The sequence below is a fragment of the Eriocheir sinensis genome, chromosome 41 (genome assembly GCF_024679095.1).
Source record: "Eriocheir sinensis breed Jianghai 21 chromosome 41, ASM2467909v1, whole genome shotgun sequence".
NCBI classification, from domain to species: domain Eukaryota; kingdom Metazoa; phylum Arthropoda; class Malacostraca; order Decapoda; family Varunidae; genus Eriocheir; species Eriocheir sinensis.
In genome coordinates, this window is record NC_066549.1 from 9,906,154 (window position 1) to 9,929,655 (window position 23,502).

Genomic DNA, 23,502 nt, shown 5'->3' on the forward strand with positions numbered 1-23,502 from the left:
GAATGTGTAAGCCCCGAAATGTTTGAGCATCTGGGCCCTGTCTCGCTCTGGAGCACCCTCGCCCAGCAGCAGATGGCCACCCAGTGCTAGCGGGTGGCGGGTGGCGGGTCAGTGCTGGGGACACGTGGAACCAACTATTTGCACCTCTTCTTTAAAAACAATATACTTTTTCTTCATTTTTCTGCATTTTTTCAGTATTTTTTTTTTCTGTCCTCTCTCTACGTATTGATTTTTCTGTATCCCCAAGAAAAAAAGAAACTAAGAGAGATAGAGCAACGCACCCACCCCCTCCACCCCACCACTCACACACACACACACACACACACACACACACACAGAGAGAGAGAGAGAGAGAGAGAGAGAGAGAGAGAGAGAGAGAGAGAGAGAGAGAGAGAGAGAGAGAGAGAGAGAGAGAGAGAGAGAGAGAGAGAGAGAGAGAGAGAGAGAGAGAGAGAGAGAGAGAGAGAGAGAATTTACATAGATTTTCATGTAAATGCAGATCACACACGCCCTATTGTCCATGCCTGGTGGTGTAACCTTTCACTGTAAATAAATGCAAACAAGGTAAAGGTAATCAAAGGCAAGTGTAATCAAGCGAGAGAGAGAGAGAGAGAGAGAGAGAGAGAGAGAGAGAGAGAGAGAGAGAGAGAGAGAGAGAGAGAGAGAGAGAGAGAGAGAGAGAGAGAGAGAGAGAGAGAGAGAGAGAGAGAGAGAGAGAGAGTGTGTGTGTGTGTGTGTGTGTGTGTGTGTGTGTGTGTGTGTGTGTGTGTCCTTCAGGTCATGATCCACCACAATCCCTGGCGGCCTTGTCTGTGGTCACGTCCATAATTACGTGTGTTGCACTAATAGGACCTTCCTGGCTGATTGCCTTCCTGCGGTGCTGCCAAGGCGCCTGAATCCAAATGAAGGCCAGGCGACGCTCCAGGCACACGGGGACGCAATCATCGTGCATACAAGGCCATGATCATGCGGAGAAACGAGGGGTACGATTCTGTTTTCATATGCATATTGAAGGTAATGTAATTTATCTTCATGGAATTCGTACAGCGAAACACCACTAACACAACGCTTGAAAAGGAAACGGAAAATAAAAGTAGTCATGGTTTCTGCCCCACTTTCAAACGACGGTGGCCATGGAAGTAAAAAGTTGAAATTGGTTCATCTAAAATTCAACTTTATAGAAAATTAATCATAGGCAACAATTCATAAAAAAAAACCTCACTTGTAAACGAAGCCTCTGCCACGTGATAAGAATGAACGTAAAACCTTAAGAAATAATGCAAGCATCACATCATTAACTAAGCGGAAGACCTCAAGTATAGCTGGTGCTGAGACTAAAAGGCGCACTTATCATGCGAGTAGAGAAAATGGATCTTTCCGGTTATACGAACTATCGAAAACCAATAGGTAAAAAGATGTAATACTGAAGAAATGCTCAAAATCTAACTGACTAAACCGAAAAGCTAACCTACTAACCTAAAAACAACTAACTAACCCTCAAAACCTAACCTAACCTAACCTAACCTAACCTAACCTAACCTAACCTAACCTAAACTAACCTAACCTAACCTAACCTATCCTTTCCAGGTATGTCTTACATTTGATAAAAGAAAGGAAAAATAAAAGTTTGCATTTCTTCAGTAATGCATAGGAAATAAATAACTTTAAAGTTGAATAACTTTTTATCTATCCATTTCTCCAAAAAACCAATGTTATTTTCGGATTCTACGTAAAAAAATACATTGGAAAAATGCAAAAAAAAAAAAAAAAAGTCGATAGTTCGTATAACCGGAAAGACCCGAGAAAATCACTGAAACGTGAGACTCTGTGGATGAGTGTGGAAGAATAGGAAAAGAAATATTTTTTTCAGATATAAAGCAAATATTATTATTATTATTATTATTATTATTATTATTATTATTATTATTATTATTATTATTATTATTATTATTATTATTATTATTATTATTATTATTATTATTATTATTATTATTATTATTATTATTATTATTATTATTATTATTATTATTATTATTATTATTATTATTATTATTATTATTATTATTATTATTATTATTATTATTATTATTATTATTATTATTATTATTATCATTATTATTATTATTATTATTATTATTGTTATTATTATTATAATTATGTTATTTTTACTATTATTATCAACATCATCATCAGCTGAAGTTGTAGTTGTTATTGTTGTTGGTGTTTTGCGCTCTTCTAATATACTACTAGAAAAAAAAACCAGGCAGTAGTCATAGTTGTAGTAGTGGAAATGATAGTAGTAATAGTAGTAGTAGTAGTAGTAGTAGTAGTAGTAGTAGCGGCAGCAACAGTAACAGCAGTAGTAGTAGTAGTAGATAACTAGAACTACCAACAGGAGCAGCAGCAGCAGTAATAGCAACAACAAAGACGACGAAAATGACGACAACAACAACAATAACAACAACAACAACAACAACAAAACTAGTAGCAGTACGAATCGTTGGTGCTCCAATAGGAGTAGTGTTCCTTCATTTACATTATAATTACTCTTCCCTGTTGACAGGACAGCTATTTTGTGTTCTCTAAGGAAGTAAAACTTTTCCGAAAAGCACGAACCAATTCTGAGAAGCTTTCATCTGCTGCATAAATACCGCTCGCACTCAAGACCTCTCATTTCAGGTGCTGCATACATACACACCGACGCTCCCTCCACCGCCACAACGAATTGAGGCTCAGGTGTAATGGTGTGATTACTGTTTGCTAAGAATGCAAGTGTTCCAAAGAGTGTTGTTTTTCTAGCAGATTCTTTAAACTGTAGGTTTCGCCGCCTGGAACACAGTCAGTCGCCCACACTGGTAACCTCTCCGTCCTTCAGACAACTCGTTACTTCCTTGGAGTAAGTGAGTGGATCTCATCAAGATGTGCTTGTACTTCCCAAAGCTATCATGACTTCAAAAGGCTGGCAAAAAAATGCTATATATATATATATCTATATCTATATCTATATCTATATCTATATCTATATATATATATATATATATATATATATATATATATATATATATATATATATATATATATATATATATATATATATATATATAAGCCCTATCTAACTCCTTAACTATTTTATATATGTAGTTGTAGCAATTGTGTTTTTGTTAATGCACTAAATCTTCAATTTGAGGCCGAAATTTTCTTCTCATTATTCCGTGACTTAGCGTTTTTTTCTTCTAACAATCAGTGTTTTGGAATGAATTTATCGTTTATCTATTGACAGAGACACTCGTAAATTAGAATCATTATTTTGAAAGAGGAACATAATGATCATTACGCGAAATGCAATCAGGAATCTTGTTAATGAGCAAGGTAATCAAAATGAGTGACAAAAAATAATCTTATGGACCGGACAGTTAACTGTATACGCTGGAGAACATTAGACATCGATCCAGGGGGCGGCTGAACGGGCAGGAAGGATATTGGATATAAATTAACAGAAGAGAGACGATTATCATTTGGCCAGCTTCTCGAAGATTGGAATTTATGCTATGCTGGGGACCATTTCAATAATAAATTGGGCAAAGACGAAAAGTTATCATTTAGTGAGGATTTCTAAAGCCATTAAAAAGAGTGTCAGGAGGCGCTCTTTACAACTGTCAACACTTTACTTACTATAATATAAAAGCAAGGTAATAAAAATCTTTCAATGCAGGAGTCAATACGAATAAACGATAATTATATAATGCGCATTGTAGGAACACCATAAAATAACCTAAGAAAGCTCGCTCACTGGCAAGAGGAGAGAGAGACCACACCCTTCCTATGGTCCAGACTAGTTTCTGTCTGCCAAAACGGCTACTGAGACGCTGCCTTTTTGCCTTAGCAAATGGTGAAAAATGATTTTGTGGAGTCTGAATTTATATTTATACACTCAAGTTTAGCGCAACCATTTTCGTTCTTAGCGTATAATCGTTTATGTAAACCATTGATTTCATCCAAATCCATGAAACGTTGAACATTTTTATATACTATAGATCGATTTCCCTCGGATTTGGTGTTTCTCAAGAGCGAACATACTAAGGCCTGTAGTCTCTTCTCGTAGCGTTTCGCTAGGTATCATCGTAGAAGCCGAAGTTGAGCACCTTATTTTGTAATGCGTTCCCTTTGGTCGGAAAACAAACACTGTATCGCGCGCTTTAAAGGTTCGGGCTCTTTAAAAGTCGGATTAGCTATTGTTTAAAGGCAGTACTACACCGTTTTCTTAAACGATATGTTACTTTTATTCAAGCACAACGTTCTGTTCGTTCTTTTCGCTGGTTCAGTGCAATGCAGGGAAAATTTAAGGTATTACGAGATTTAAGGTGTTGCGAGATTTAAGGCATTACGCGATTGCTTTAGAGTGTTTACAGAGTACGTTTCGTTTCATAATCGAACGTTCCATTTTTAATTACTATTTGAGGAGTCTGCCAAATGTGTACGTTAAAGAACATCGCTTTAGGAGACGATGCTGAAATTATACATCAATATTTTTTTTGCTGCCTTCGTCCTGGTTTCAGAGTGCTGAGTTGCCAATTGTCGAGTCGTATTCAGATTTCGTGATGAAGTTATGGAGTCCAACGTTGATGTCAGTGATGTAAATAATGAATAGAATAGTTCCGAGAACAGAGTTAGAGGGGCAGTACCAGTAGCTGGCACCCATTCTGAAACCACTCCAGCAATCACCAGTCACTGATTTTTTGCTCAGGCAATGTACGACCCATTTGTAAAGATTTCCCTCGATACCTATTTGTTTCATTTTTCGAAGGTAATTTATAGTGTGGAACTTAATCAAACACCCTCTGAAAATGCATCATAAACAATGTTCATTAATTACTATTCCGTCGAAAACTGAGGTCAGTAGGTTTGATATATATGATTTTCCCCTACTTTTTCCGAGCCCAGAGCCGCGTGTCATGAGTTTTCATAATCGAAATTTTATGGTCGTGAATGTTTTGTCGCGGCCGATTGATAAATGAGAACTGATAGATAACAAGATTGGGGGATGTGACAGGGGACTTGATAGATTCTCTCTCTCTCTCTCTCTCTCTCTCTCTCTCTCTCTCTCTCTCTCTCTCTCTCTCTCTCTCTCTCTCTCTCTCTCTCTCTCCTCTCTCTCTCTCTCTCTCTCTCTCTCTCTCTCTCTCTCTCTCTCTCTCTCTCTCTCTCTCTCTCTCTCTCTCTCTCTCTCTCTCTCTCTCTCTCTCTCTCTCTCTCTCTCTCTCTCTCTCTCTCTCTCTCTCTCTCTCTTCCTGATAGATTCACGGTTACAGTCTTACACACACACACACACACACACACACACACACACACTAACGAGACGGTCATCACAGCTGTCCGGTGCCATCCATCATGTACCATTTTTTCATTTACAGCTCCGGTGGACACGAGGGGCGGAATCAGGACGGCTGGAGGGAAAGAACGAGGGAAGAGGGGATGGAGACTTGACTGAGAGGGGAAAGGCGAGATAAGGTGAAGGTGGTTAGGGTTTAGTGCAGAAGGGGAATATTGACACCCCCTACCTCAAAATTATTATGTATTTTCGCTTCTTTTTGCCTTTACGTCCATTCCTACCTTTAGTTTATTCATATTTTTCCTTTGCTTCCTTTCTTTTTTGTTTTTGTTTCCGTCCTTGCTTTTTTCACATTCATTCCTTTCTTCCGCCCTTCCTTCTCTTTCCTATTGTCTCCATTTCTTCTTGCTCTCATTCAGTCATTCTTTCTTTCTTTATCTCCTTTCTTCCTCTCTTCATAACTTCCTTGTTTTTTCTTTTTCTTCCTTCATTCTTCAACCTTTAATTTCTTTTCTTTTTCCTTCCTTCTCTCTTCTTTTCCTTCCTTCCTTCCTTCTATCTTCCTCGCCTTCATCCTGTTTCTTTCCCTCCTTCCTTTCTTCCTTCCTCGCCTTCTCGCACGGTTTCCTTCCTTATTTCCTTCCTTCCTTCCTTCCTTCCGACCTTCCTTCCTTCCTTACTTTCTCGTCTTTTTCCCTGGTTTCCTTCATTCCTTCCTTTCTTCTTTCTCTCTTCTTTTTAGCTTTCCCTCCTTTATCCCCTTATCCCTCCTTTCCATCCTACCGTAACCCATCTTCTCCTCCACTCCCATTTTCCTGCCGGCACCGTCACCAGTAAGTTTTGAAACTGCTCGATTCAAAGGCCGAACGAAGTGATTCCAGGAAATTACGAGGAATTGATATCGGTAACAAGGAAGAGATGAAAAACTAGAATGCCATGTGAAGAATGTGACGGCGGTGCTGGTGGCCGTCATGAAGAGGAGGAGGAGGAAGAGGAGGAGGAGGAGGAGGAGGAGGAGGGGTCAGAAAGATTGTGTGAGCGATGATGTTGATGGATGCGATGGGATTATGAGTGAACGTGAAGGAATTGTGTGTGTGTGTGTGTGTGTGTGTGTGTGTGTGTGAGAGAGAGAGAGAGAGAGAGAGAGAGAGAGAGAGAGAGAGAGAGAGAGAGAGAGAGAGAGAGAGAGAGAGAGAGAGAGAGAGAGAGAGAGAGAGAGAGAGAGAGAGAGAGACTCGGGCCAAGTAAACACAGATTCCCTTTGACCTTAAGGGGCCAAATACGCCTAAGGTCAAAGGTCAGGAGGAGGAGGAGGAGGAGGAAGAGGAGGAGGAGGAGGAGGAGGAGGAGGAGGAGGAGGAGAAGGAGGAGAGAAAGAAGATGAATGAGTATTAAAAGAAAGGAAAAAAAAGAGGATAATTTTAGGATGGCAGTTGAGAAAAGAGAGGCTGAAAATGAGAAGGAAAGGAAGGAGATAAAGAAGGGTTGAAACTGAAGAGTAAAAAGAAAAGCAAGAAAAAGAAGAAGAAGAAGAAGAAGAAGAAGAAGAAGAAGAAGAGAAAGAAGAGGAAGATAAGAAGAAGAAAAAGGAGAGAATCATGAAAAGAGGGGAAATAAAAAAATAGTGTTAGAAAAAGGATAATATCACGAAGAACCATTTTGAAAGATAAATAAACAAGAATGCAAGAGAGAGAGAGAGAGAGAGAGAGAGAGAGAGAGAGAGAGAGAGAGAGAGAGAGAGAGAGAGAGAGAGAGAGAGAGAGAGAGAGAGAGAGAGAGAGAGAGAGAGAGAGAGAGAGAGAGAGAGAGAGAGAGAGAGAGAGAGAGAGAGAGAGAGAGAGAGAACAAAGAGAAAACAGAAATTTAGATTAAAGACTGCATGTGTACATATCCATGACTTTGCTCCTCATGACAAGCAAGCAAGCAAGCAAGCAAGCAACACACACACACACACACACACACACACACACACACACACACGATAGCTCAGTGCACCAATCCGATACCACAGTTGGTTAAAGCGCTGCGCTGCCAGGCTTCGCGGCGTGGCAAGCAGAGGTTCGAGCCCCGCTCAGGCCGGGTTTTTTTCCGCTGACTAGAAGTTATAACTATACCCCCTTGAGCAAGGGGGATGGGGTGTTTGGTGTGCAAGGTCCTGCCAGTACCCAGAGATCGACTAATGAGCCTTGCTGTAATCGAGAAGGTACTTGCTGGTTATTGCGAGTCCAACTCGTGATTAGACCGTGGTGAAATACGCACACTCACAGTGGTTAGCGTGCTGTTGCCACGTCCAGAAAGACGCGGGTCCACGTCCCGCCCGCCGCCACAAGCTAAGGATTTTTCAGTTACCACCGAGTGGCCTCAAACTTCCCACATGCTGTCCTAAAGACCACCTATCAGCCCGAACTCTAGATTCTCTCTCTAAAAGAGAGGGTCAAAGAGGAGTTCTGGGGGGCAGCATGAGCCGAGCAAGATAGCGCCACTATAAACGCTTGCCTGCGCCACAACGAGCTGGGGCCAATTATCATGCCCCGTCCAGAATCCCTACCGGCGCCATAGGCCGAAATGTAAAACACACACACACAGAGACACACACACACACACACACACACACACACACACACACACACACACACACACTTCAACGAGCCAACCAACACTCTGCATTCCAGCAAACAACTCGAACCACTCATGGGAATTATGAACGCTAGCCTCCAAAGCCATGCAAGGATGAACTAGATAAAAAGGAATAGGAAATAGAGTAAAAAAAAGATAAACAAGAAATCGAACTGGTTGATAAGTATGTAGCGGATGAGATGGAGTGTAGGAGAAGAACTAAAGGAAATAGGAAGGTAGTGATGATCGAGGAGAGATGAATTCAAATAAAGGTTAAGAAAAGAAAACAATTTCGGCGAGAGATGAAGATGAAGCAGGTGGTAAAAAGAGGAACGGTGGTAATAATGAAAGTGAAGATGCCATACAGAAAGAAGAGCGAAGGAGAAGGAGGAGGAGAAGGAGGAGGAATACATAGGAATATACATAGGAAGAACAGACACCATTAAAGATTTTGAACACTTCAATTAAGTCCCCTCTTATCCTTCGCTTTTTTAGGGAAAACATATCTAAACGCTTTAAACGCTCGTCATATGGCAAGTTTCGGAGCGCTGGAATTTGTTTGGTTGCTCGTCGCTGTATCTTTTCTAGCAAAACTTGATCTTTGATATAGTTCGGTGACCAGGACTGAACGGCGTATTCTAGGTGTGGTCTTACAAATGCTAAATATAATCTCTTCATAAGTTCGGGTGATTTATAATCAAAGTTTCTTGAGATTAATCCCAACATCATATTGGCTTTTTTACTCGCTGCAGAACATCGATCACTCATTTTAAGAATGTTACTGATAATGACACCAAGATCTTCTTATTGTTTTACTTCGCTGAGCTCATGTCCTTGAATCTGATATTTAAAGTTAGGATTTTTTTCACCTATGTGCATTACTTGACATTTATCTACGTTAAAACTCATTTGCCATTTTTCGCTCCAGTCGGCAAGTCTTATTGAGTCTAATTGAATGTTCTCACAACTTTGACTGTTCGTTACCGTACCTCCTAATTTGGTGTCGTCGACGAATTTGGCTACTTTTGATAGGATATCAGTTTCTAAGTCGTTCACGTAAATTATGAATGGTGTTGGCCCCAGGACCGAACATTGGGGAAAGCCACTGTTGACGGGTTGCCAATCCGATGCTTCACCATTAAGAACTACACGTTGTTCTCTGTCGGTGAGCCAGTCATGAATCCACGCACATAGATGGTCGTTAATACCGTGGGAACGCAATTTTGAAATAAGCCTAACGTGAGGAACTTTATCAAACGCTTCCTGGAAATCTAGGTAAATTACGTCATATGGGCTTCGGGCGTCCCAACATGTATAAACATCGTTGAAAAAGGTTAATAGGTTGGTAAGAAATCCATGCTGACTATCAGTTATCAATTCATTTGTTTCAAGGAAAGTGATCATTTTATCCCTGATTATTTTTTCGAATAGTTTAATTAGGACAGACGTAAGGCTGATAGGACGATAATTACTGGCTTGTTTTTTGTCTCCTTTTTTTAAAGATCGGGGTAATATTGGCCTTTATGCACTCGAGAGGCACACTGGCCTGTGCTAATGACTTGTTGAATATTAATGTTATGGGTAATTCTAGCTGTTGACTACATTCTCTTAACACGCGAGGAGATAAATTGTCGGGGCCCGGAGATTTATTTGGATCTATTTTCTGCAGGTACGCACGCACTTTGCTGATATCAATCTTGGTCAATGCAAGCTTATGTTCTTCGGGGCCTTGAAAAAAATTATTCGGGGCTGGAATCGATGTCATGTTCTCTTTTGTAAATACGCTACTAAAGGTTGAATTTAGGACCGACGCCATGACTTTAGCATCACTAATCGTATTGCCACTTGATAGTAGTGGGCCGATATTATTTTTAACAGCTATTTTGTTTCTTATGTAACTGAAAAATAACCTGGGATTTTTCTTAGCATCGAGTGATATTTTCATCTCATAATCGCGTTTCTGTTTTCTGATTTTCCTTTCGCACTCTCTCTTAACATTGATGTAATTAGTATGATCCTGTGAATTATGTGAGAGCTTATATTTTTTGTACATTTTTCTTTTTTCGACGATGATTTTTTGTAGGTAATTACTCATCCACAACGGTTTTTTATTATAAATCATTCGTAGCTTGAGTGGAATGAATTTATTTGCACTCGCTGTGATTTGTGCAGTAAAACGATTAAAGATTTCTTGAACGTTGTTGAGCAAATGATTCCAATTTACTGAAGCCAGTTCTCTTTTTAGGTCCATAAAATTTGCTTTACTATAATTAGGTATTAAGAGTGAGTTTGCTCGTGCTTTTGTTTCAATATTCAAAGTACATCTTATTATGTTGTGGTCGCTGCTTACAAATGGCTCGCCTACCTCACAGGCAGTTATGAGATGACTATCGGTCGCGAAGATTAAATCAAGAATATTATTTCCGCGTGTCGGCATGGTAACAGTTTGATTAAGAAATGAATTTTGTGCAAAGTTAATTAATCTCTCGCCTTTTCTGTCGCCAGAAAGTGCATTCCAGTTAACGGAGGGGTTATTGAAGTCACCGCATATTATTGCATTTTTATTTCTGATAACTCTATTTATCTCTGCGTAGAGATTTCCATCAATGTCTTCATTTGATTTAGGAGGTCGGTAAATTACGCCCAGAACATACTTTTCATTATTGATCGTTGCTTGTACATACAATGAATCATAAGCCTCTGTTTCGGCTATGTTTAGCTGAACGACTTCTAAATTATTTTTCGCATATATTATTACACCTCCTCCTTAGGAGGTGGACGATGAAGAAAGAGAAGGAGAAGAAGGATTAGAAGTAAAGTCGGAAGAGGAGAAAAAGGAGGATTAGAGAAGCCGGAAGTGGACGAGGAGGAGAAAAACACGGAGGAGCAGGCAGCAGAAAGCCAGTCAAGCTCATTACGAGGCTCCCTGCTTTATAGTTACTTAATCAATTCTTCAACCACTCGAGTGACCTGCGGAATGCAACTTGTACGTACGCGCGGGTACATTCATTTCATCCCTGACACAATAAATTGACGATCAGTGCTATTCTAGTTGATTGTTTTCGCATTAACTACTTATATATTAAGGCGAATGACTCTGTTCGATAAATAACTCCTGCCAACATCTTCACTGCACCGCTTCGCTTGAATTATTTGACTTTTCTTTTAGTCTTCGGGTTAATTTGAAGCGCAAAGACGTTTATCAAATCCCACAGCAGCCGCCTCTTTCCCAACCTAAAGGAGTTGAGTCGCTTCAGTCGTTCTCCATAAGGTTGAGTTTTCCATGATGGTATGATTTTCGTAGCTCATCGCACTACCCTCAAGGAACTCAATGTCTTTCAGAACTGCATTGCGTATTCCATATGAGTGAGTAATACAAGGACAACATTACTTCCGGCGTCGTACATTCGAAGTTTATTGCCGTGAACCTGAGCATAGTATTAGCTTTTTTGTAGGCAAACTTACTGTGCCTTTTTGCGTTTCAAGTCACTGCTTATAGTGACTCCGAGATCTGTTTACTTCTGTACGACTTGTAGTGGCTCCTTATGCATTTTGAATTAATGGTTAATATTTCTGAGCCCCTTAGGATATGACCTTGTACTTGTCATGGTTGAAAGGCATTTGTCACTTTTCAGATCAATGAATAATCCGGTCGAGGTCTTTCTGGATGATTTGCAGTCCGTAGCCGAGAGGGCCTTTCCACCCACTTGTGTTTCATCGGCAAATTTAGAAAGGGTAGATTTTATCTTGAATTCTAGGTTGTTGATATGTAATAAAGAGTATGGGACTCAGTACTGACTCCTGTAGTACTACTTGTGGCCGGGACTCACTCGGATTTCTGCCCGTTGAGTAAAACTTGCTGTTTTCTCCCAGGAAGCCAATTTCTTATCCACGGGGTCAGATTGTCTCCTCATCCTGCTGATTAGGTTTCTTGAAGAGTAGTTCGAATAGTACCTTGTAAAAGCCTTTCTGAAAATCTTGAATCTAGACTGTCGATAAATAATGTCACTGGGGATATGATACCTCCAGTTTTCATATATACCTTGGAAGAATTTCAGTAAATTGGTTAAACAGGACCGCTTATTTCTGAAATCGTGCTAGATATTGGAAATTATGATGTTATCTTCTAGAAATTGATAAGTTTGTCTCTGATCTTCTGGAAGATCTTACCCGCCACTGACATCAAGATTTCAGACCTATTGTTTAATGCCATGCTCTTTTCTCACTTTGGAAGGTTGGGGTTACGTTCGCTTGCTTCCAGTCTTCGGGAATTTTGTTGTTGTTGTATCCATCGGTTATAATTACCGGTAAGTGGCTGGAGTATTTACCGCTTGAGTTCTTTTAGCAGCCTGAGTGATAAGGCGTCTGATCCGGCTAATTTGTTTGTATCAAGTCTATTTAGGAACTGTTGCACATCTCGTTCATCAAAATAGCCAATTTCCAAGGGTTTGATTCTGCTCGGTGGAACAGACTTTCACTGTTCTCGACCGTGAATACAGACGCTAAATTTCTGTTCAGGAGTTTGACCATGTGTCTCCTGTCCGGTGTTAGAATTCCGCTTTCATGTGTTACCGATATTGCTTTTAACTTTTTAGTTTGTATGTATTCAGGTTAGATATGGCTTCGCGTGCAATTCATTCAGGTAGTTGGTGTGGAGCTCACCCAGCTGCTCATTCTCCCTTTGGGAAAGGTAAACTGTGGTAACCCGAATGTCACACTGGCCCTGTGTCCCGGAGTAATGGGTCCTTATCGCCACAGGCTCAAGGGCTAATGCGACGGAGATGAGCACCGAGGCCACGCGCAGATATAGCGTATGCCACTAACTTTACCTTACCTTTACAGCCGCGTATTATTTTAGAGACAGTCGCGAATACCACAACCAGTATGTATTATTCTCTCGCCTCGTCTTAAGAGGAGGAGGAGGAGGAGGAGGAGGAATTATAGAGTACGAAGGTCATGAGGGAGACAGTAAGAATGGATTGAATGGGAATAACGAAGAATGTAGGAGAGAGGGTGAGCGGATGTGATGGAGGAGAATAAAGGACCATGGAAAATCAGAAGACAGAGATGTAGAGGCAGGGGAGAGCGGAGATGCAGGAAATAAGGCGAGGATGTGTAAAGGAGTGATGGAGGGAGATGGGCTGGAGGTATAGGAGGAAAAGGAAATGGATCGAGGTGTTGGAGGTGAAGGAGGAGGTGGTAGCGGGTTACAGGGATGGCGGGAGGTGTGAATGGGAAATGACGCTGCCGGGAGACGCCAGAAATAGACAAGGAAGAGGAAATGACATTGAGATTTCAGTGAGGGAACTCCAGGTTAACAGTGGCGCAGAAATGTGTGTGTGTGTGTGTGTGTGTGTGTGTGTGTGTGTCTAATTAGTCTTACGTTATTCTATTTGCACAGCACTACTCTATTTGAAAGTCTAAATGATCTTACATCCTTTTTTGTATTTCTATTCTGTATCCGTATAATGTTAGCTTTCCATTTAATATGCACTACTCTACTTCTAACTTCTCTTTCCCTGTAGCTCACATATATAAAATTATGTCCCCTCGCCATTCTCCTGTCCGGTACAAACAGATCTCTATCAATTCTCTCTATTCCATTCCTTGCCCTGGCCACTGTAATCCTGTTACCTCTTCCATCCTCCCAAGATTACAGGCCTGTGTGTGTGTGTGTGTGTGTGTGTGTGTGTGTGTGTGTGTGTGTGTGTATTTAGCCTCGTTACTCCGGTGTGCTGACAGAGGCACGGTTAAACAAGGAACAATTACCGTATGCATGGCTGGCTGGCTCGCTGGCTGGTGAGGTCCGTTTGTGCTGGAGTGTGAAGATACACTGGAAGGATTTGCTCTTACATGAAGGCTGCCTGCGTGTGCGTGTGCATGTGTGTACTGTTGATTCGTGTTTCTTTATCTGTGGTTTTTTATTTACCTGATTATGTATGCGTATCAATATATATTAGTGTTTAGATCATTTTTCATACATGCTTCTTTATTCTGCCGAGCTGTCTGTCTACTTCCCCTGTTCCTCCTCGTTCTCCTCCTTTTCCTCCTCGTCCTCCTCCCTTTCGTCTTCCTTTTCCCTCGTCCTCCTCCTCCTCCTCACACGTCTCCGGCTCATTATCGATCAAGGGGAGAAAACAGCCTCGGTTTGATTGACACGTCGAGTGAGGGAGCCATTCTGAGGATTAGCATACTGAGTGACGGCGAGGGTCAGGGGACAGTGACGGACATGTAGGGAAGGGGAGAGAGAGAGAGAGAGAGAGAGAGAGAGAGAGAGAGAGAGAGAGAGAGAGAGAGATAGGGAGTCATTTTAATTTACACAGTTTAATATACTGCACAGACCCTATCGTCCATACCTGATTGTCGAACCTTGAGCCGTAAGAATGCAGTCACGGTGAAGGTAATCAGACGCCAACCTTAAACCCGGTCAAAAATAAGCGCCGTCAAAACAAGCACCAGAGAGATGCGTCAGTGCCGGAGCGGATAACATATGTTGCCGGAGGAGGAGGTGCTGGAGTGTGTCCCTGAGTGAATTACTATATCGACCGGCTTTGTTCCACTTTCTTACGACGTCGTTTGCCCCCCCCCCCAAAAAAAAAATATTGAAGTCTATTTATGGCAGTGTAGTTATTATTGTTAGTTTGTGGTTATTGATTCTCTCCTGAAATGTCATCAGAACGAAGTCAGATTATTTGCATTGGTGATTAGATTTTTTTTTTTTTTTCAATTTCCTGATATATATTTTTCCTCGGTGACGGCGTTTCTAAAGTTCATACGTTCAGTCATACCAACCTCTTCGATGACGTGTAGCCTACTCTTGCCTCGAGGAGCGTATAGTACAGCAATATCTTAATTAAACGCAATGGGGAAAGCAGAACCAGCCGCAACTTGCACCTGACCAAGCTATAATAAAGTCTTGTAATCCATCCATTTCCTTCATTAAAACGCCACAACACTAATGCAATTATTATTATTTTATTCACTTGCGTCGTGTTCCTCGTCGCTACAATTATATTATTCTATGAGAGAATTGAAGTTTCCGCGCCACCAAAGCCCCCAGAGAGAGAGAGAGAGAGAGAGAGAGAGAGAGAGAGAGAGAGAATTATATCATTATCCTGCGTCGAGAGAAATAGAAGAAGCGGATATGGCGTCTTTATTATGCGTCCACGGTCCCTGCAGTTTTATTTTTGTCCCTCCACATTACGGGCTCATGTCGTGACGGCCTGACATGCAAAGATGCCATCAGTCCTAAGCCGGCCCAGCCACTCGATCGTTCATGTATGCTGCCCGGACCCCTTGCCATCAGTTTTTATCGCACTTCACTCTTTCTTTATGCTTTGTTCACTTGTATTCTTCCCTTCCTTTCTTCCTCTGCTCTTCAATTCATTCATCACTGGTGTGATATTCTTTATTCTTTCTTTCTTGCTAACTTTTTGCTCTCTTTATTTCGTACATTCTTTGTTTTCTTTCACCTGGTCACTTACTTACCCACTGTCTGTTTTTCTATCCATATATATCTCAGACATACATACATACAGACAGACAGACAGACAGACAGTCAGAGACCCCCCTCACACACACACACACACACACACACACACTTTTATGACAAGTATTTTTCGTCGCACTCTTTACTGCTTTCTTGCTAACTCTATGGTTTTCCGTATATTTCTTTTTAATTTTTTCCTTCATCTGTTCATATATTCATTTTGTTATTCCTTACTTCTTACTTTGTCTTTCTTTCGCTCGATCACTTACTCCTCCACTGTCTCCATTCCTCTATATCTATCTATTTATATATCTGAGACACACACACACACACACACACACACACACACACACACACACACACACACACACACACACACACTTTCATGATAAGTAATTTGATTTCCATAAACTTTAGACGAAGCTCAGTGCGACAGCTGTAAGTTTCAAATGTAAATAAGTAACTTCCCCTAAACTTTTTTTCTCCTTACGGTCATGATGTTTTGTGGAACTTTGAATTACGATTACTCACGGTGTCGGAAATATTAATATACTTTTCCGGCTCTGATGAATTATGGAGACGTGTGATTCTTCTAATAGCCAACTACATGGACCTATAACCCGGTAAATAATTAGGCTTTCAGAAAATAGGTAATGGACATGGTCTTTTATATGATATCGAATTAGCCAGTACTAAAGGGAACGCGTTAAAATGTCAAAATATCCCCTTCGTGTTGCGCTTTGTTAATGCAGTTTAGTGTTTTGTGGCCCTGGGTCGTATTTTAAAACATTTCGCCGCCCAAGTTCTCATATTTGACAAGGCTTTCGTTTGTGTTGAGGGCATTTCCGGGAGTAGTTTTATGACCCTGGTGGTAGTTTGACCCTTCCTCAGTAGCATGAGCCTAAAGAAACACTCATTAGAACCCGATTGATCCCTTCTTTGACCTTTAGAAATAGTTGATGTTAGAACCGAAAGCGTCTTATAATGCCGGCCAGGGCCTGTCCGACGTGAGGCCGCAGAGGTGGAAACTTCGAATTAGAGAAGCCTTGCTATTCTCCTTTCCCTTGATGCCCTCACTAAAGCGTCTCTTCTCCGTGTACGCATAGTAAGTGTATTGGTGTCACGGGTGATCACTGAGGCGCATGGAGATCTAACGAGCCACACAAAGACTGCGACCCACGAGAGAAGCTTTTGCTCGTCCTACTGGGGAGCGACACCTAATTCTCTTTTTAGTTAATTACACCGTTTTAGATTTTTTGATTCACTGAACGTAACCTCTTTAACGGGACTAATTAATGAAGACCAGAGCTGTGGAAAATGTGTCCCGCCCGGTTTTATTGTGCTGTACGAAATTCCTTCTCTTTTCGTTCCGTCTTGTTCATCGTTCATCTCTATTTGTGTCTTTCAAGAGTGCTTTGACTCTACATAGCACTCATGTTCACGGTGGTATATATTTCAAGGTGGGTTTTTTTCTATCATTTCTAAAGTTATATGTACTGTACTTGGCTTTCAAATACAAGGGCTTGGATAAGTTGTCGTATAGTGCAGCGACGAGTAATTTGCGGTCAACACCACCTCTACTACCCCCACACCACGACCACCCTCACCACCACCACCATATATTTGTACTGCAAGGGTCCTCACATTACTTTCTCCACGGTACAAGTGCAGCTCACCAAGAGGACACATAATTTAAAGCATAATAACAATAAAATGAGACAAAGGGCCTAACACAATGGAAGGATTTCACATTCCTTCAGACCTCCCCCCCGAACTCCCCTCCCCACACACATTCCTGCAACACAAGCTCTCACGTGTCACCCAAGAAGAAAATATAATCTGCTATGTACATTTGAGGTAGTTATTAATTTTTTCATGTTTACCGCAGAGATTTGAGCACGTTTGTTTCTGTAATCTTCCTGCTACTCTCTCCTGTTCCCTTGCGTTTTCATTTCTTACTTATTTTTTCCTTTTTTTTCTTCATTGCTTCGACTGTTTCTTTCTTTCGTCCTCCTTCCTTTCTTCCTTCCTTCCTTCCTTCCTCTTGTCCTTCCTTCCTTTCTTCCTCCCTTACTTCCTCTTGTCCTTCCTTCCTTCCCCTTGTCCTTCCTCCTTCCTTCCTTCCCTTTTTCGTTTTTTCTCCTTCCTTTCTTAATTTCTTCCTTCTATTTTTTTCCTTTTTCGCAGTTTCTTCCTTTATTTTTTCCTTTTCTCATCTTCCTTTCTTCTTTCCTTCCTTCCTTTTATTCCTCATGATTCCTTCTATCTCTCCGCTATTTTGTATTATCTCTTCTCGTCGTTGTCCGTCCGTTTCTTTGTCTGTCTGGTTTTTATCTGTTACCAAAATATATAAAAAAAACCGGATTGACATTATAGCTTAAGTTTCATATTCCTCAAGTGTCTTTGCGTCTGTTTTTCATTTGAACTCTCGATATTAAATAGGTTTTCCGTGTGGTTTCCTCAAATTTCTTACGTTCTATATCAACACCAAACATTATAAAGGGAATTTTCGTAGCATTTTGTTTAGTTTGGGAGCTTACAAACTTGCCGTGTTTGACTGTGGAAATGGTCCATAGTCACCAAGTGCATACGAGGCGTGTAGTGACATAGAGGCTTACTTACCAGTACATTATGACGCGCCCTCTGTTATTCCGCACCCTATATTGGAACATCCTCCAGTGAATATCTCAAACTGATTAGCTCATGAAAAAAACTCCGTAAAAACTGACAATGAAACGACGTATCCCTAAGTATCGCCTGCCATATTAAGCAGTCTGTTATCGAATGCTATCGGAAAGCGGTCGGACCACCTCTGAAGGAGCAGAAAATCAGTTACTCCTGGTCTGGGCCGCATCACCTTCAAACTCTTTCTGGTAACATATTAAGAACCCCTCACGGTGTGGACCGGACCGATTCCCAAATGCTCTCAGTGTTCTCTGGAAGCATTCATGGTCTGTCCGTAGACTTCGGCCAGTTTCCTTCCTTATGACCGCCTGAAATCATTCCGTTTGTCGGTCTTGAAAACTATTTGCTATCATTCATTAAGTCAATTTTAATCTAGAGTTATCCCAAAATTTAATCAGTTTGAGATACTTTTGCTATGATATATATGCTCATATGATTTTTTTTTTTTTTTACTATTTGCCAATCCTTTTTTTTTTTTTTTTTTTTAATTCTGGACGAACAGAAAAAAAGGAAGAAAAAACAACGACCAAAATAACCTCCTTCCCCGGAGCAGACAATAATAATGGTCATTAGGTGATAAAGAAAACTGAGTGACTGGATGACTTAAGACTTCACTTAATGCGGTCATATGGCAAACACGCCTGTGCTCTGATGGCAGCTCCTGAGTGTTTCTGGGGGGTACCGAAAGCGAGGGAGGCGGTTCGATCCAGACCATGAGTGCCGCCAGAGCTAACCGGAAGTCCCTTAGCTATTATTTTAGGTCACTCACAAACTTCAAATATTCTGACCTTTATTTCGCTTGCTTTTAACACTATCATGTGACGTCGACTGTGCACGGTGCCTTTCAAACAAAAGGAATGACAAAGAGATGATGCGTCTAACGTTGCCATCTTTACGACGATGTCCTACGCGTTTCGGAGAGCGGGTCGCAAGTGAGTAATGAGATAGGCAACTATTTGAAGAGGCTGCGACGCTATTCATGGGGTATAGGGGACTGCAGGTGTATTTAGCTGATCATCCAGGTTAGATTAATTTGAATGACAGGTTTCGTTAGTTTATTTGATTTTTCGAGATGATAATACCATGCGTGTGTAGGATAGTGAAGATGGTAATGAGGGTGGCCTGGTATTGTAGTTCTTTTAACCAGTAATTGTTTCCGTAGTCACGTTTAGGTTTTCCCGATGGTCTGGCCCAGATGAATGTGTGGTTTGCTGATTTCCCGGAGGGGTGGTCTGACGCCCTTTTGCTAAATCTTCATGTTCAAGATAATATGTTTACCATCATGGCCGGTGATAGGTATTCTTTTCCATTACACTTTTATATCTTCCCATCCTCCTTTCATCTTTCCTTTCCTCCTCTCTTAGTTTCTTCCTCCTTATTCGCCTTCTGAGAATCAAGTTGAAATTAGTTCCAGCCTTGTTGTCGCGAGCATCCTTTTCTTTTCAAACCTGCCATTCATCAATTATTTCGCTTGTCACTTCAATACGTTGTTCTCTCTCTCTCTCTCTCTCTCTCTCTCTCTCTCTCTCTCTCTCTCTCTCTCTCTCTCTCTCTCTCTCTCTCTCTCTCTCTCTCTCTCTCTCTCTCTCTCTCTCTCTCTCTCTCTCTCTCTCTCTCTCTCTCTCTCTCTCTCTCTCTCTCTCTCTCTCTTTCTAACACACACACACACACACACACACACACACACACACACACACACAGATTAATGTCTCTACTCGTAAGCCCACGTCATGCAAGTTGAGTTTTGAAGTCGCTGAAAAGGTGTAAACACAGACGATATATCTTTGGAAGAGATATCATGGGTAACGGGATACCGTCGTGTAGGTATGAATGAAATCTGTCACTCACCATAATGTTTTAGTTAAACGATTTTCCGAAAAGAGATTTTATGGTAGATAAAGGATTCATGTAGTGTGGATAATTGATGAAGTTCTTCTTTTGTCATAATATTAAATACGACTTTATTCTTTACAGTAAACGTCCATGTAACATGATACTTCTTTCTATACCTATCTCTCTTGTACATAACTTATATTCTATTTCCATCATTCACCACATTGTTTTGTTATTTGAGAGAATTTTATTATAGAGAGGTAATGCTTTCTTGCTCTCCCATAGACTCTTCTCCTCACTCGTGGAGGAGGAAACGGGGACGCACACGAGGTCACCAATTGTGTCTTGAGTGTCGGAGTGAATCACCTTTACACGAGTTGCTCACACCGATCGTCAGTTGCCAGCGACGTGATCATATTGTAAATCAATAAAATAAGGCCTTAATTAGGTCACCCTCCTTCTATCATCAGACATTTCCAGGACCCGACAATAAAGGTAAAAATAAGATAATGAGGGGACGCAAAACAAATTCCTGAAACCTGAATTTTTCTCGACTCTCCTGAAGCCCGAACACACACACACACACACACTCTCTCTCTCTCTCTCTCTCTCTCTCTCTCTCTCTCTCTCTCTCTCTCTCTCTCTCTCTCTCTCTCTCTCTCTCTCTCTCTCTCTCTCTCTCTCTCTCTCTCTCTCTCTCTCTCTCTCTCTCTCTCTCTCTCTCTCTCTATTGGTGGGTAGGGTTTTTTGTGAGGACAAATAAGGGATCAATAAGTCCATCATACATATATAAATCTAGGTCTTTGGGGTACGCCGGCGGATCCCTCCTCGTCCTTTTCATCCCTTTCAGTGTGTTTCGCACGGTCTCTCTCTCTCTCTCTCTCTCTCTCTCTCTCTCTCTCTCTCTCTCTCTCTCTCTCTCTCTCTCTCTCTCTCTCTCTCTCTCTCTCTCTCTCTCTCTCTCTCTCTCTCTCTCTCTCTCTCTCACACACACACACACACACACACACACACACATCATTATCATCATCAACCTCCAAATATTTTCATTCGTTTCTGTCGTGTGCCTCTATTTCCAGTCTGTCACTTTTTCTCCGTCTGTTCTCCTTTTCCTTACATACGTGCTGTTCAATGCATTTTCTTAATTTTGATTGCTGCGGTTATACCACTTTTTGTTTTTATCCATCCATCTATCTATCTATCTATCTATCTATATCTACCTAGCTATCTATATCTACTTATTTATGTCATGACCTATATATATATATATATATATATATATATATATATATATATATATATATATATATATATATATATATATATATATATATATATATTTATATATATATATGAACTTATGTTAATTACAAAAACCTAAAACTTCAATATAATGAAGTTGATGTGGCGTGAAATTGATTTTCCGTTTGTCGAAACAGTGAGTGAGTGAGTGAGTGGTCTTTATCCGGGTTCCACGTCAATTGAACCCGCAGCAACATTCTACACCAGCATAACTGTTGCCGTCGCGGTACCTCTACTACCACACCCTCGGCGTCCTTATAATGCACCCCTTCCTTCCTATGCTTCTTTTTCTCCCTGTCTCGTCATTATTTCCCCCCCTCCCCCTCTGAACCTTTCGCTGTGACTGTGTCTCCCAGCTAATTAGTGAGGTACGATCCGCGATTTATTTATCCTTCCGTACCTACACTCACAATTGTGTTCATCAGATTGGCTGGACTTCTGCGTATCAGTGACTGGTGGAGACACTCAAGGTGCGTCTGTCCTATACTATCTGCTCACCAGGGAGGGTGCTTTCCTGAGGAGGAGGAGGAGGAGGAGAAGGAGGAGGAAGAGGAAGAGAAAGAGGAAGAGGAAGAGAGAGAAGGAGAAGAGGAGGAGGAGGAGGAGGAGGAGGAGGAGGAAACATGGAAACATACCAGCAGGACGCAGAAAGCATGTTGGTTCATTGCGAGCCTGCCTGCTTTCTCTCAGTAATTTAATCTATCCGTCAGCTACAGGAGTGGCTTGCGGGAAGAATTAAAGCACTTCTTTATGTATTCGTGTGTACGTTTAGTTCACTCCCGACGCAGCAAAGTGACGGTCAATGCGATTTTTAAAGGAGTTGATTATTTCCGCACTAACCACTTCTGCAGGCAGGCTGTTCCAGTGGCGGACGACTCTGTTCGAAAAATAACTCCTGCCGATATTCGTAATGCTTCGCTTCGCTTGAATTGTTTTACTCTCTCTCTCTCTCTCTCTCTCTCTCTCTCTCTCTCTCTCTCTCTCTCTCTCTCCTTCCGTCCCTCCCTCCCCCCTCACACACACACACACACACACACGCACACACACGCGCACACACACACACACACACACACACACACACACAGCTGTATGTACTCGCAACACACATGCCTTTTTTCTCTTTTAATGGCTCCTTCTCACGCACCTCCCTCAGAGACTATCCTGCCAATGGGAGCCGCCCTTGCAGGAGTGATAGGCGCCCCTTGTGCCGAGGCAATCAGAGAACTTCTCCCACCCACGCCGCTCCCCCCGCGCAAACACAGGCCTTTTATTGCCTGTTATGGGAGGAACTGCGGAGCGCGCGCGTGTGTGCCAAGGAATCTTTATTATGACTTTCTTCTGCCTTCTCCTCCTCTTCTTATGTTTCTTTATTTTCTTCTTCTCCTTCTCTTCTTTTTTCTTTTTCTTCTTTTCTTCTCCATTTTGTCTTCTTCTTTTTCTTCTTCTTCTCCGTTTTGTCTTCTTCCTCTTTTTCTTTTTCTTTTTCTTTTTCTTTTTTTTCTTCTTCTTTTTCTTCTTCTTTTTCTTTTTCTTTTTTTCTTCTTTTTCTTCTTTTTTCTTCTTTTTCTTCTTCTTTTTCTTTTTCTTTTTCTTTTTTTCTTTTTCTTCTTTTTCTTCTATTTCTTTTTTTCTTTTTTCTATTTCTTTTTCTTCTTCTTCTTCTTCTTCTTTTTGTTTTATTCTTCTTCTTCTTCATTTTATTATTATTATTATTATTATTATTATTATTATTATTATTATTATTATTATTATTATTATTATTATTATTATTATTATTATTATTATTATTATTATTATTATTACTATTATTATTGTTATTAATGTTGCTATTATTATTATTATTATTATTAATATTATTATTATTATTATTATTATTATTATTATTATTATTATTATTATTATTATTATTATTATTATTATTATTATTATTATTATTATTATTATTATTATTATTATTATTATTATTATTATTATTATTATTATTATTATTATTATTATTATTATTATTATTATTATTATTATTATTCTTGAATATATCTATGGTATTGGCACCCACAACATGACTGTCAAGCCTGTTCCATTCATCCACCACTCTGTTTGTGAACCAGTTCTTGCCTATGTCTTTGCTGAATCTGAATTTGTCTAAATTGAGATCATTGCTACGTGTCCTACCTGGCTCTTTTACTCCCAAAACCCTATTGACATCCCCTTTATTAAAGCCCTTCATCCATTTATTGACCTCGATAAG

At 40.6% G+C, this 23,502-nt stretch overlaps 1 long non-coding RNA gene across 1 annotated transcript in view; it reads left to right on the plus strand.

Moving 5' to 3' along the window:
• LOC127009762 (uncharacterized) overlaps positions 1 to 20,410 on the plus strand; it is a 43,660-nt gene extending 23,250 nt beyond the window's left edge. Inside the window, exons 3-4 of the long non-coding RNA XR_007762254.1 lie at positions 5,412 to 5,508; positions 20,238 to 20,410. This is a non-coding gene — a long non-coding RNA (uncharacterized LOC127009762). The remainder of the gene's footprint in view (positions 1 to 5,411; positions 5,509 to 20,237) is intronic.
• The last annotated feature ends 3,092 nt before the right edge of the window (positions 20,411 to 23,502 follow it).